This window comes from Tasmannia lanceolata, unplaced genomic scaffold (genome assembly GCF_043159265.1).
Source record: "Tasmannia lanceolata isolate RefF3 unplaced genomic scaffold, GAP_Taslan_0.1 ptg000018l, whole genome shotgun sequence".
NCBI classification, from domain to species: Eukaryota; Viridiplantae; Streptophyta; class Magnoliopsida; order Canellales; family Winteraceae; genus Tasmannia; species Tasmannia lanceolata.
Window position 1 is genome coordinate 61,005,128 of NW_027518695.1, and position 13,391 is coordinate 61,018,518.

Below are 13,391 nucleotides of genomic sequence, written 5' to 3' on the forward strand. Positions count from 1 at the left end.
AGATAATATTAGCCTTCCCTCACTTGAAATTTGTAGTGTAACTTGTACGCTTTCACTTGAAATTTGTAGTGTAACTTGTAATTTGCAAGCCTTAGGAAATAGTTCTTGTAGTTGTAAGTTGAAGGTAGGCCTTCCCTTTGCTCCAAAATAGACTTGGATTGAGTTGAAGAAGAGTGTAGACTTGTAGAAAATTTATTAGAATAGATAGTGTAAGTGAAAGTAGAAAAGAGAAGGAGAATCACTTATGTGAAGGTGGAGGAGAAGAAGGAAGGGGAAATGCTATTTATAGAGTTTTTTATTGTTTGTGCAAGTAAAAATGACTAGAATACCCTTCCCAACAGCTATAAACGGTCACATTTGGAGGCTAAACTGGTCAAAAACCCAAAAGAGCCGTTACAGGGGCATTGATGTAATTTCTGCAAAAAACAGTCAAACTAGCCGTTATAGCCAATTTCGGATGAAATTCAAAATTTCGTCCATTTCGGACGAAATCTGAAATTTCGGTCAATTTCAAACGAAATGACCGAAATTTCGGACGAAACGAAAGTTTGAAGATTTCGTTTCGTTTTCGGAACGAAAACGAAATGTTTCGTCCATTTCGGACGAAACGAAACGAAATTTATAAGTATGGTTGGAACATTTGAAGGTAGTAGTACTATGTAGTTTGGGTCGTAGACGGCCATGACCCATGTTCTTCTCACCCACATGTGGGCTCTTAGCAATGTTATTAGGAGGAAAAGTGGAGTTCAAATGACTAGCCACACAATCCCTAATAACTGATGTAACACCCGAAACCTTGATAATTTTTTTTAATAAAAACTTTGTTAGTGGCAACCCGAAAGTTATGAAAATTGTATGTCTATACTAACCCTAGTTGATATATTATTCAAAGAGAGACTTAAGGGGTATTTTTGGCACATGGTAAAAGTTAGCGGAGAATGAAACTTTCTTTTTTTAAGACCTATAATTTTGGCTGTATCCCCCAAACTCCAAAAAAATTGCCATATCCCATTTCCCAAAAAAATTGCCGCCCACTCCAAGTTTTGAGTGGGTATGGCAATTGCTTTCTCCTCCCATTCTCGTCCCATAAAGTGGGCCCATTTGAGCGGGGGCTAATATTTAGGATTCTTAGAAAGAAAAGAAATATACTAACCCATTTGGGTAGGGAGTAATATTTAGGATTCTTAGAAAGAAAAGAAATATACTAACCCAAAGGATTTTGTAGAATCACTAGTAAATAAGAATACACACGTAAAAACATGGGAAGTTAGAATTTAAAGCAATAAAATAATAATTAAGGAGGGAGATAAGTAAAGCTACAAAAAATTAGGGAAATTCTAATTTTTCAATCGTGCGCAACTCCCAAAAAGGGAGGCGTGCGCACGACTTACCTCCTTTCCCCCCTTCTTTTGGGCGTCATCTAGTGGGCCCCATTGGATGAAATAAATCTTTATTTTACTTCTATATATATTAAAAAAGGGAAGATTGCTTAGAGGCCAAGCAAAAGTAAAGAAGCAAGTGAGAGAAAAGATCAGCCCACAACATAGGATGATCCAAACCGCCCCTTTCATGGGCCACAATGTAAATAGCTGTGCCCCAAAAATCATTTCCATAGGATGATTCTGACCCTCTGATCTAAAGAGGGAATCACATTATGGAAACTTCTATAGATCGGTTAGTTGGGATCATCCGATGGAAATGATTTTTGGGGCATAGCCTGTTTATGTTGCGGCCAATCAAATGGGCGATCCATCAAATGGGCGGTTCGGATCATCCTATGGCGTGGGCTTTACAGTCCATTTTGAAAAATATGGAGTGAATTCATCCTAGAAGGGGGTGAATTTATGACTGCCCATTTAATATTACGGTTAATATCAACGGCTCAACATTCCTTGGGTTTTTAGTTATTTCAATGAAGTTCTGGGGTAATTTTTGGAGAAGATAATATTAATATAGTGGGCTGACAATTGTGGACCCCTCCAGAAAATCGTGTTCACCTATCAAAGTTAGCGGCTCAAACGCCGTGAATTGCGGACTGCAAGAAGTTAGTTTGAAGATGGCATTTTGCAGTTACTTTGTACACACTGTTCGAACACCATGGATCTTGTGATCAACGGTGGTCAAAGTAGGGGTGCAATTCGGGTCGGGTTCAACCCGAAAAAAAAAAAAAAAAAGTTGGGTCGGGTTGAGTTTGGGCCAGGGTGGGGGTCGGGTTGAGTTTTCCCAACCCGGGTTGAGCTCGGATCGGGTTTAGGTTGAGGTTTTCGGCAACCCGAGCTGAGTTCAGCCGACATTTTTTATGAATTTTTTTTCTAAGCTTAAATATTCGGATTCGGTTGAACTCGGGGTGGGTCGGGTCGGGTCGGGTCGGGTCGGGTTCGGGTTGGAAAAAAGGGTTCCTCGGGTTGGGTTGAACCTTGTCGGGTAGGAAATCAGGTCGGGTCGGGTTCAGGTTGGAAAAAAGGATTCTTGGGGTCGGGTCGGGTCGGGTTGGCCTCAGCCAGACGCAACCCGACCTGTGTTGCACCCTTAGATCAGAGAAACAGAATTTTCTTGTGTTCTTTTCGACAGGAACCTTATAGTTTGGAGGAGTTTATGAGAACTACGTGAAATTCTGAAATTTTTCTTCATGCATTCCCATTGGTGGATGTGGTGGGACCCATCTCTTGGGTTTAGATGTACTCTTATGAGTACATGAAGATTGAGGAAAAACCTTACCCATCGTGGGCAGTGGTGTTTTGTATTTAATAATATAGTAAACCCGATAGGGTGATTACAAATGGAATTTACAGATTAATTACAACAGATAATTAAATATAACATACTATCCTTTCCAACTATTGTTGGTTGAGGATGGGTGATGTGTATACGGATAACCCTCACAGGAGTGGTGAATCCGGAGAATCCTCACAAGAGTGGTATCTTATCATCTCTTATCATCCCCCGCGAGGTTATCGGGACCTCTAGAAGCGGGCACGAGAAGCTTGGAACGTAGCCAATGAAAACGTTGATTTGGCAGTCCCTTAGTGAATATGTCAGCCAGTTGGTGCTCTGTAGGAGTATAACGAACAATGAGAGAGCCATCAGTAACACTATCCCGTACGAAATGATAGTCAATGTCGATGTGCTTTGTCCGAGTGTGAAGCATTGGATTGATAGTGAGATGCGTGGCACTGTATTATCACAAAGAAGTAAGGAAAGTGACGAAGGTGGCACTCCAAGATCACGTAGGAGATATTTCAACCAAGTTATTTCAGTCGAACAAACTGCAAGAGCAGGGTATTCAGCCTCTGTACTTGAGCGAAAAACTGTTGGTTGTTTCTTGGAGCACCAAGATACCAAATGCGGAACAAGAAATATACAACAACCAGTCGTGGATCGGCGATCATCTCGATTACCTGCCCAATCGGCATCAGAGTATGCTCGTATACGAAGATCGGAAGAACGAGGAAGGCATATCCCATAGCCAAGTGTTCCTTTTAAGTAACGAAGAATTCGCTTAACTGCTATCAAGTGAGTAGTGGTAGGTGCATGCATAAATTGACAGGCTTGATTTACAGCATAGGTAATATCAGGCCTTGTAAGAGTTAGATATTGTAGTGCCCCAACAATACTACGATAAAGTGTAACTTCAGAAATAGAAGTACCATCATGAGCTGAAAGCTTGGAACCAGAAGAGACAGGCGTGGAGATAGGTTTTGAACCAAGCATGGATGCACGATTAAGCAGATCAAGTGTGTACTTGGTCTGAGTCATGATTAGTTGAGATGGAGAGCGTTGAACCTCAACTCCAAGGAAGAAATGCAAAGGACCGAGATCCTTCATATCAAAGTGATGATGAAGGCATCTGAGAAAGTTTGATACCCAGAGGACGAGCCGGTGACGATGATGTCATCCACATAGAGGAGAAGGATAATAATTCCATGAGATGAGTGATGCACAAACATAGAGCAATCAGCTTTACTTTGGGTAAATCCTTGTCAAAACAGTGCTATGGTAATGGTAAAGCGGTGAAATCAGGCTCGTGGAGCCTGTTTGAGGCCATATAAGGCTCGTTGAAGTCGACAGACATGATTAGGTCGAGATGGGTCGGTGAATCCAGGTGGTTGTTTCATATATACAACTTCATTAAGATATCCATGCAGGAACTCATTTTGATGTCCAATTGACGAATAGACCAACCGTGATTAACAGCCAATGCAAGGACGGTGCGGATAGTAGTGGGCTTGACGACGGGACTAAAAGTTTCACCATAGTCGACCCCAGCTTGCTGATTGAACCCTTTTGCAACAAGCCTGGCTTTATGGTGTTCAATGGACCTATCAGACCTACGCTTGAGACGAAAAACCCATTTGCATCCGACCACAAGATGGATGATTCAGTACAAGTGCCCATGTATTGTTCTTGCAGAGTGCATTGTGTTCATCTATCATTGCAGCACGCCATTGGGTTAGTTTGACAGCTTGAGTATAACAAGTTGGTTCTAAGGTAGCAGCGAGAGCCATGTAACATGAAGGAATGGGATGACGAGTTGCCATTAAGACCTTAGGACGCCTGGTTCCATCTTGAAGCCTAGTCACCATATGGTGCCGTCTTAGTGGAGTCGAAGGGGGTAGGGGAGTGGAGGGTACTGGGTCTAATGTGGTCGAGATAGTGGGCTCCATGGGAGTGTCAGGTTGTTGTGGATCTGGTTCAGAACTAATTTCAGGTTGAGTAACCATAGGTAGAGAATCTGATTCTTGAGTAGCTACTTCTGGAGAAGTGTTTGAATTGTTTAGTTGAGAAGAATTAGGGACATGAATTGATATGGAAGGTGATGATGAAGGTACATGATGTTCAAGATATATCCATTGTTGGATATCAGTAGATGAGGTCGGCATCACAGGGCCAGATTGCATTCCTGCAAAGGGAAATAAAGTCTCATCAAAAACTACGTGACGAGAAACATATGTTCCACCAGTGGATGGATCCAAGCATTTGTAGCCCTTGTGGTGTTCAGCATAGCCAATGAATACACATGGCTTAGTTCTAGTCTCAAGTTTATTGTCATTGAATGGCCGTAAATGTGGAAAGCATCTACTACCAAAAGCCTTCAAAAGTGAATAGTTAAGAGGCTTTCCATACATGATTTCATATGGGGATTTCTTTCCCAAGATAGGAGAAGGTAGGCGATTTATCAAATACACACTTGTTTGAAAGGCATCCAACCAAAGGATTTCTTTATCCCAGCCTGATCCAACAGGGCTATGCTATTTCAGTGATATGTCTATGTTTGCGTTCTGCAACACCATTTTGTTCTGGTGTTGCAGGGAATGAAAAACGTTGATAAATACCACAATGATCTAAGTAAGCAGAGAAGGACCCAGTAAATTCAACACCATGGTCTGCTTGAAATGCTTTAATAGTTCTTCCAAAATAGTTTTCAACCAAACGTTTAAAAGAGACAAAAGCATCCAAAGCATCATTTTTCTTAGTAAGAGGCATGATCCAACTAAACCTTGAATAATCATCAACAATTAAGAAATAATAACGATGTCCAAGACGTGATAAAGTAGGGGATGGACCCCACAAATCAGAATGCAACAAATCTAATGGTCCATTAGAAAAGGATTCAGAAGCACTAAATGAAAGCCGTCTACTCTTCCCAGTTTGACAACTAGGGCAAATATTTATTTGCTTCCTAAAACCAGAAATATAAATGCTACCATTTTTAATGAGAGATCCCATGACACCATTATTCGGATGACCAAGTCTCAGGTGCCAAACCTCACGTGATGCTGTTGGTGTAGTTACTCCCGTAGCCAATCCTGAAATCTGTGCTCGATCTTCGTGCAGTGGTACGATCAGATATAGCCCATTTTTACTTGTTCCTTCGAGCAAGATTCTCCCAGTCTTCCGGTCCTTCACATAGAATCCATTTCCATAAAAGATGAAGAAGCAATCATTATCTTGAGTATATTGTCCAACTGATAATAAATTTTTGCAAAGTTGAGGGACATGTAGAACATTTTTAAGATGAAGATGACCAGACTTAGTGTTGAGAGAGAGATTACCAGTTTCATTGATTGGGAGATTCATACCCTTACCAACAAATACTTGATCATTCCCATTAAACTTCATGCGATTGGTGAGGCCAGAGTTCTCCATTGTCATGTGATTTGAAGCTCTTGTATCAGGATACCAAATTTCATCAAGAGGCGAGTTCATGTGGAGACCAGCAAATGAGTGTGCCATATCACCTGGTTGGTAACGTTTCCAACAGGTTGTTGCTTCATGCCCTTGTAGGCCACAGATTTGGCAAGGGATATTGGTTGAGAGTTTTGTATCCATAGAAGGAGATCCACGATATATGTTACGATTTCGGTCATTCCTGTTGTCACTTCCAAATCTATTGTTAAAGTGGAATTTTTGTCAGTTATCACCATTAGTATTGGAACAACCAAAATTTTGGTTGCCTCTTTTTGGATTAAATTTGCCAAGACCCTTGCAGAGAGAAAGGCAGTGCGCTCAATATGTTGGTTGGCATGATATTCTTCAAGACGACATTCTTGAGCATATAGCATTTCAATTAATTTCAAAAAAGAGGGTAAACCATCTGACCTGGTGAATAGAGAAGTGGAAAATGATTCATAGTCGCCCGGAAGACCGTGAAGAGTGCAAGATACAAGTTCTTTTTGAGGCATTGGACTTTGTACTGCAGCTAGTTGATCAGAGATTCCTTTGATTTGGTTTACGTATTCCGCAATGGAGCTACTCCCCTTTTTGATATTTTGGAGCTTTGTTCGCAGTTGATCAATTCGAGCTTCGGATTGAGACGCATACATCTGTGCGAGAGAATTCCAAACTTCTTGTGAAGTGGTGAGATCACCCACTTGAGCCAGCATTGGCTCTGTCATTGTTGCAAAAAGCCAACTTATAAGAAGCTGATCTGTGAGTACCCAATCATCATAATCTGGATTATCGACCGTGGTAACGGTGGATGTTTTCTCATCCGTAACTTCTAGAAATGGCGGAGGTGCCGGATAAGAACCATCTTACTTATTTGTAGAGCTTCTGTGATTTGAGTATGGGTATCATTTGATGGTGCCATAATAGGTAATTTTCTGAAGTGAGTTTGATGGAAACAAGGTGGGAAAGAAGTTGGAAATTAGGAAGAGAGTAGCTGGATTTAGAACTGGAGGAGGTGGTGTCAATCGATTTGACATGGTGAAGAAGAAAGAGGACTTTGGAGAGAGATTTGGCAAATGAACTAGAGGAGGTTTGACCAAAAGGAGGAAGGATTGAGTCTACTGGAGCAGAAAGGAGGAAGGATTGAGGCTATCGGGGCAAATCCCATAGGCTTTGATACCATGAAGATTGAGAAAAAACCTTACCCATCGTGGGCAGTGGTGTTTTGTATTTAATAATAGAGTAAACCCAATAGGGTGATTACAAATGGAATTTACAGATTAATTACAACAGATAATTAAATATAACATATTTATCCTTTCCAACTATTGTTCGTTAAGGATGGGTGATGTGTATACGGATAACCCTCACAGGAGTGGTGAATCTGGAGAATCCTCACAAGAGTGGTATATATCTTATCATTTCTTATCAGTACTAAACCTTTTATTCATAATTAGGGATTTGCTAGGCCATTTCATGACTGACTTTTGCATGAGAGAACAGCTACCTCAGCTGAATTAAATGAATAAGACAAAATCTCCTGAAAAGAGAGCCCCTGTGGCTATTCTCTCATGCAAAAGTCAGCCGCGAAATGGCTTTTCCGCCGAATTGCCTAGCAAATACCTCATAATTATTTAAGGTTAATGATATATGCACCCTTTTTATGATAATATTTTTCACTTTTTTAATTACTTTTCTGAATGGGTGTTATTTGCTTTTTGACCATTGTGAGAGCATTTAGCTGCTTATTAAAAAAAGTTAAAAATTTAAAGAAGAATGCTATTTGGCGCATGCATCATTTCCTCATTTAAAACGAAAACCCAAAAGGTAATCTATCTATATCTAATAGAATAAAGAGAAAGGGAGGTTTACTGTTGACCGCATACGTGGCAGCCCTCCCCTTCCTCCACAATCCGACTTGGCAGCCACCTGAGCATTCCACAGACCAATAAAGAGGAAGGGAGGTTTACTGTTCACTGCATATGTGGCAGCCCTCCCCGTCCTCCACAATCCGAGTTGGCAGCCACCTCCGCATTCCACAGACCCTGATTTTTTTGCAATTATTTCTATCCGACCTGATTTTCCTCCATATCCTTAAAAAAGGGAACGCTCTCTCTTCTAAAATCTCTTCAATATTTATTCAATCCCATCCGTTTAAAAGAAAGCGATTAATTCTATCCTACCTGATTTTCCTCCATATCCTTGAAAAAGGGAACGGTTACGATCTCTTCTTAAATCTCTTCAGATGATGAACTTCTAACCGTTTTGCTGATGTGGACAGACCCACCTTCCGCCAACGTGGCAATCAATCCTACGTGTCACCGTAATACTAAAGATCTCTCGATATGCTAGGTTGGATGGAGAGTTAGTATACGAAAGGCATCGCGGAAAACTCTGCAAACAGTTGCAACCCTTTGCTTCCCGCACTAACAAGGCGTCTCTTCCCACGCGCAGGAAAATGGCCATTTGCCATCCATAAAAAGCCCAATTTCCCAATCGATTCATTTTCAATTATGTCTTTTTATTAAAGGAAACGTTACTCATGTCATTACTCAATATGAAACTCCTCTGTCCTTTCCGTTTATCACATCTTCAACAATGCTTAGTCTAGAATGTCATTTTCCCTTTTTCTCATCGCGTCCTGTGACGTTTTCACCCCCTAACCGTCTTGATATTCATACCCAAACCCCTTTGACCGCCATGGAGATCAACATTTAACCCCGCTCTCTCTCTCTCTCTCTCTGAACAGAGCAGAAGAGAACGAGAATATATGAGTCATTACGCATCTTTCCTGTAGCTCCGTCCATACTGTGCCCAGCGTAGTTTCACGTATGGCAGCTCTATTCATGGAGGGCGTATCTAGAGGTTGGTTCTGTATCTCTGACGCCTCGGATAGAGTCATGATCACCCTATTCTGGTTATTTTTTTATTTGGGTACTGGTCAATTCTATTTTGAATTTTTGGAATTTGGACCGATAGACACAGCCTTCATGTTCTCATTTTCTTTTATGAGGAACAATCAATGGAATTTATGCTGGTAACTATTAACATGTTCCGAGTTGTGTTTTTTGTGATTTTCTGTTCCGAGTTACATGTATTACTCTGAACATGTTGCAGAGAAACAGAGTCTTCCTCAAAAGGCAGAGAGTTGCAAAACAAAAAATTCCAAATTACAGGACAAGATTTCGATTATAATCAATTAGAATTAGAATACCTTGCTTAGAAAGGTTAATTGAATATTTTAATCCTAATCAACAAGAATACCATGCTTTGAAAGGTTAATTTTTATGGGTACCACTTTGCTTCGTGGGAGGAAAATCACAGGTTTGAGTTTCTCTCATTTGTTTGGGTGCACTACATGCCCCTTATTTTATTTTATTTGTTTTTCTGCATTGATTTGAATCTATCATCATGTCATGATTTTTGTTGCATATGGGTGCATAATTTGGCATTTATCCATGCAAGTAAACACAGCTATCTATGTTTCCTGTTGGCCATGAGTTCTTTCTTCATGTTGTGTGGGTGGTGGTCGGTATGAGTTTTGAGGGAGGAGGATTTGAGCTTTGGCTCTTTCCATGTTATTGAGAGAAATAGAGTTTTTATTTGCTCTTAGATGTCTTCATCACCGAATGTTGTTAATACTTAGAAGTAGTACATCAAGATGGCACTGAAGGTTGATGCCCATAAAATTTTTAATGTGGTGGAACTGACTATGCTAATGTTTTCTGGCCCATGTTGTTGAGTATAATCTGACCATTCACATTCTCTGTCCCAACTGCATTAAATTCCTTCATGTATCTTTTGAATAGTTCATCATTTTTGCATCCACTTCAGTACCTGTGTTTTGTATGCAACCTGATAATGTGCAATAGCTATTGTTCAGTACCTATGTTGGATGCCACCTTTGATAGGGTTTCAAGGTGGTGCCCGATACATTACCTTCTTCAGAGTTAAGATGGTACATTTTAAAGCATATTTTCTTTGTCGCTCTGTGCATCGCACAGGGTGTCCCACTAGTATATAATAAAGAGGAAGGGAGGTTTACTGTTCACCGCTGAGGTGGCAGCCCTCCCCTTCCTCCCTCACGCCTTCGTGGAGATTTATTTCCTACGTGTCATAGAGAATTAAATATTCTAAAAACAAACAAATTCCAATATGCATAAAACTCTTTCCTGTTATTTGCAAGTCTTTTCGTTATCTACATGTTGCCACATTCCGATTAATTGCTAAAATATATACGCATTGAAAACGACAGACTCCTAAACGGTTAGGTTTCCCATCCTATAAAAAAGCCTAATACCCCTCCTCTATATTCGCTTTTTATTTTTATCCAACCCAATCATCTCTCTCTCACCTCTTCCTTAAACGATTTGGTTTCCAATCCAAATAAAAGTCCTAATATCCCTCCTCTACGTTAATTTGCTATAAATAATATTTTAAAAAACGATAGAAATTGCAAGAATCACTTTGGTATGTTGAAAAGTCGGAATTCCAAAAGTGGAAACCAACGATGATGGTGAGTGCATACATTCTAGCATGATATATATGCTATGCAATCTCTGAAATCCACAGCCTTTGATTTAATATCTTTCTTTAGATTTTTCTTCTGGTAACCCTCTTGGGTTTTGATTTTTCTTTACTATTTAGTGTTTCATTTTCCCCCTTTCCAAACACCACTATAGTTTTATTCCCCAAATCTCTTTCTTAAAGATACCCTTTCTTTGTTTCTTTTGCAGGATTTGTTGCTGCACGTCATGAGTTAGATAAAAGGAAAAAGGTAAGATTTTTATTATTTATTCAAACTTTCAGCCAAAAAGTTATCTCCATTTAATTTTTTTAATCGCTGAGCTTTGTTAGTTTCTTTGATGCATGAACAACCCAACTTCCAATTTTGTGAGAAATTTTATTTTTTAATTTAAGTTTTTGCAAAAAATCCAACACCAACTTTTTATGGATTTTGGGGTTTTGTTGTCCTTTAAGTAATTATAAATTGAAGGTCCTGTTTGGATTGCAAGGTGAACATTTTTTATGGATTTTTTTATGATTCTTTTCCTTTCCATGATTTAGAGGATTAACTTAAAGTGATGGTATTATAAATTGAAGGTCCCTTATGAATAGGATTGTTTGAATTTGTGTCTTTTTATATGAAAAAACGTACCAAATTTTACTAATATTTTCCTCTCCAAACTTTTGCAGAAATTGCCCCCATTCAAACATAGCCTTGATAGAGTTATTCATGCCTTCTTAGGTATCGACACCAAAACCAAGATGAATGCGGGCTAACCATCAATGGCTTTGTTTTGGGATTAGTACTTACCTGTTATTTTGTAGTCTGTGTATTTGCCTAGCACTGTAGTGCCACCACGAGTGATGAACAAATGGAAAATGGCCATTATGGTGAAATTGGGTCTTCTATTTTGGAATGATACCACATTGCCATTTATTTATTGGATAAAATGAAATGCTATAATTCTTTTTTTTAAGAAAAAATTATAATTCTATGGCAGATGAGCACATAATTTCTTTTGCAAGTTTATTTCCTTCCGATTGTGGATATCAGCTGGATTATGAAGATGATTTCGGCCAATGGGGAGGGATTTCAAAGCAAATAGTCTTTTTTAGTTATTCATTTTGCCATGGGGTAAGTATTTTAGTTTCTATCATGTTGAATAGATTTATATATTATTTTTGTCTCCTATATTTTGAACTTTTTTTGGCCATTTTCTTATATTATTATTTTCTTCTACTCTATGTTTTGTATTTGGGTATGGTTATGTGTTTCTTATAAATTTGATTTAGTTGTTGTGTTCAGAATGATGAGATTGTGTAAAGGAAAATCAAATATCATAGGCCATGAAAGCGTCCTAAAATCATGCCATTTAAGGAGATATTGTACTCTGCTTAGATTTGACTTTACTTTTGATGAACTTACTATTTTCTTTAGATGTACATACTTTATCAAATCCTTAAAAAGCACGATCTTAGCTAAGATCTAGGATTGTGGAATTGAAGTGGGATTAAAACCTAGGATTGTTATGCCATTGTTTATCCTAGCTTGGCACTTTACAATATTATATGGATCAATCCCATCGAGTTTTATCGCATTGAACCAAGTAAAATGCAGAGTTATTGTTAATGTATCTCTCAAGATGCATTATTATATGGATCTTACTATACAAGCAGTTTAGTGTAGAATGCGAGTGACTTTGCTTACGTGTCAACCCCCTATTTCGTCTCACCCTGAGAGAAAAAACCTCCGCCCGGTATTTTATAGATTTTCTATCAATATTTTCTATCTCTCTTTCTCTCTCTATATTTCCATCTTACCTAGAGAGAGATAACCTCCGCCCAATATTTTCGAGATTTTCTCTCTATATTTTATTTCTCTTTCTCTCTTGATCCAGCGTTGCAAATCGTTTTTCTCCCCAAAAAAAGTTTATAATAGAAACAAATCTTCTTTACCTATATTTATTGCTATTAAATCTCTTTGTACATTGAACGTTTCCATGTTTCACTCTTCTTGTTAATTAACCTCTCTCTTGAGAAATTTTGGTATTCCCACACCCCATTTAAATAATTTTACAGGTCAGATTTTGATATCCCCACACCCCATTTTTAGAGTTTTTATACGGTGTGTAAGCTTCCATTGTATTCTCCAAAAAGTACTCTACATCACACCATAGGATGATCCAAACCTTCCATTTCATGGGCTACGATGTAAAAAGGTTGTGCTCTAAAATCATTTCCACAAGACGATCCTAGCCTTATGATATATCTAGGAACTGCATGTTATAGAAAATTGGAAACGTCTATAGATCGGAAGGTTAGGCCCTGTTTGTTTTGGTTTTTCGGAACCGATTGTATTTCCAACACTGATTATTGGATTCCAAATTACGTTCAATTTTGACCCCATTAATCAGTTTTGGTCTCTCAATCGTTCTCAAATCAAAACAAAGGGGCCTAATTGTAATTCGAGTAAAATAATCACTTTTGGGCTCAAATTCTATCCTCAAAAGCTAAATCAAACAACTGTGTCTAAAATACCATGGAAATTTCAGGACTGCTTCTCTCTCTAAATCATGCGCCTAAAATTTATTCAATTGTGGACCCAGTGCTTCTATACACTATGCCCGAGTATGTGCGGATATCAACACAATAGTTATCCAAATATATGATTTTAGTTATCTGATCTCCTTTGCAAGTAAATATTATATTGCTTTTGC

General features: G+C 38.9%; 1 protein-coding gene across 18 annotated transcripts in view; it reads left to right on the forward strand.

Annotated features, from left to right (window-relative positions):
• LOC143851909 (uncharacterized) overlaps positions 1-13,391 on the forward strand; it is an 80,647-nt gene that overhangs the window by 27,879 nt on the left and 39,377 nt on the right. For 16 of the 18 annotated variants that reach the window (XM_077361420.1, XM_077361417.1, XM_077361418.1 and 13 more), the window contains 2 exons: positions 10,905-10,945; positions 11,676-11,809. The gene's annotated coding sequence lies outside the window, so the exon portion shown is untranslated. Of the gene's footprint in view, positions 1-10,904; positions 10,946-11,364; positions 11,627-11,675; positions 11,810-13,391 lie in introns of those variants that run through there. The other 2 variants (XM_077361409.1, XM_077361419.1) reach the window with 2 other exon arrangements.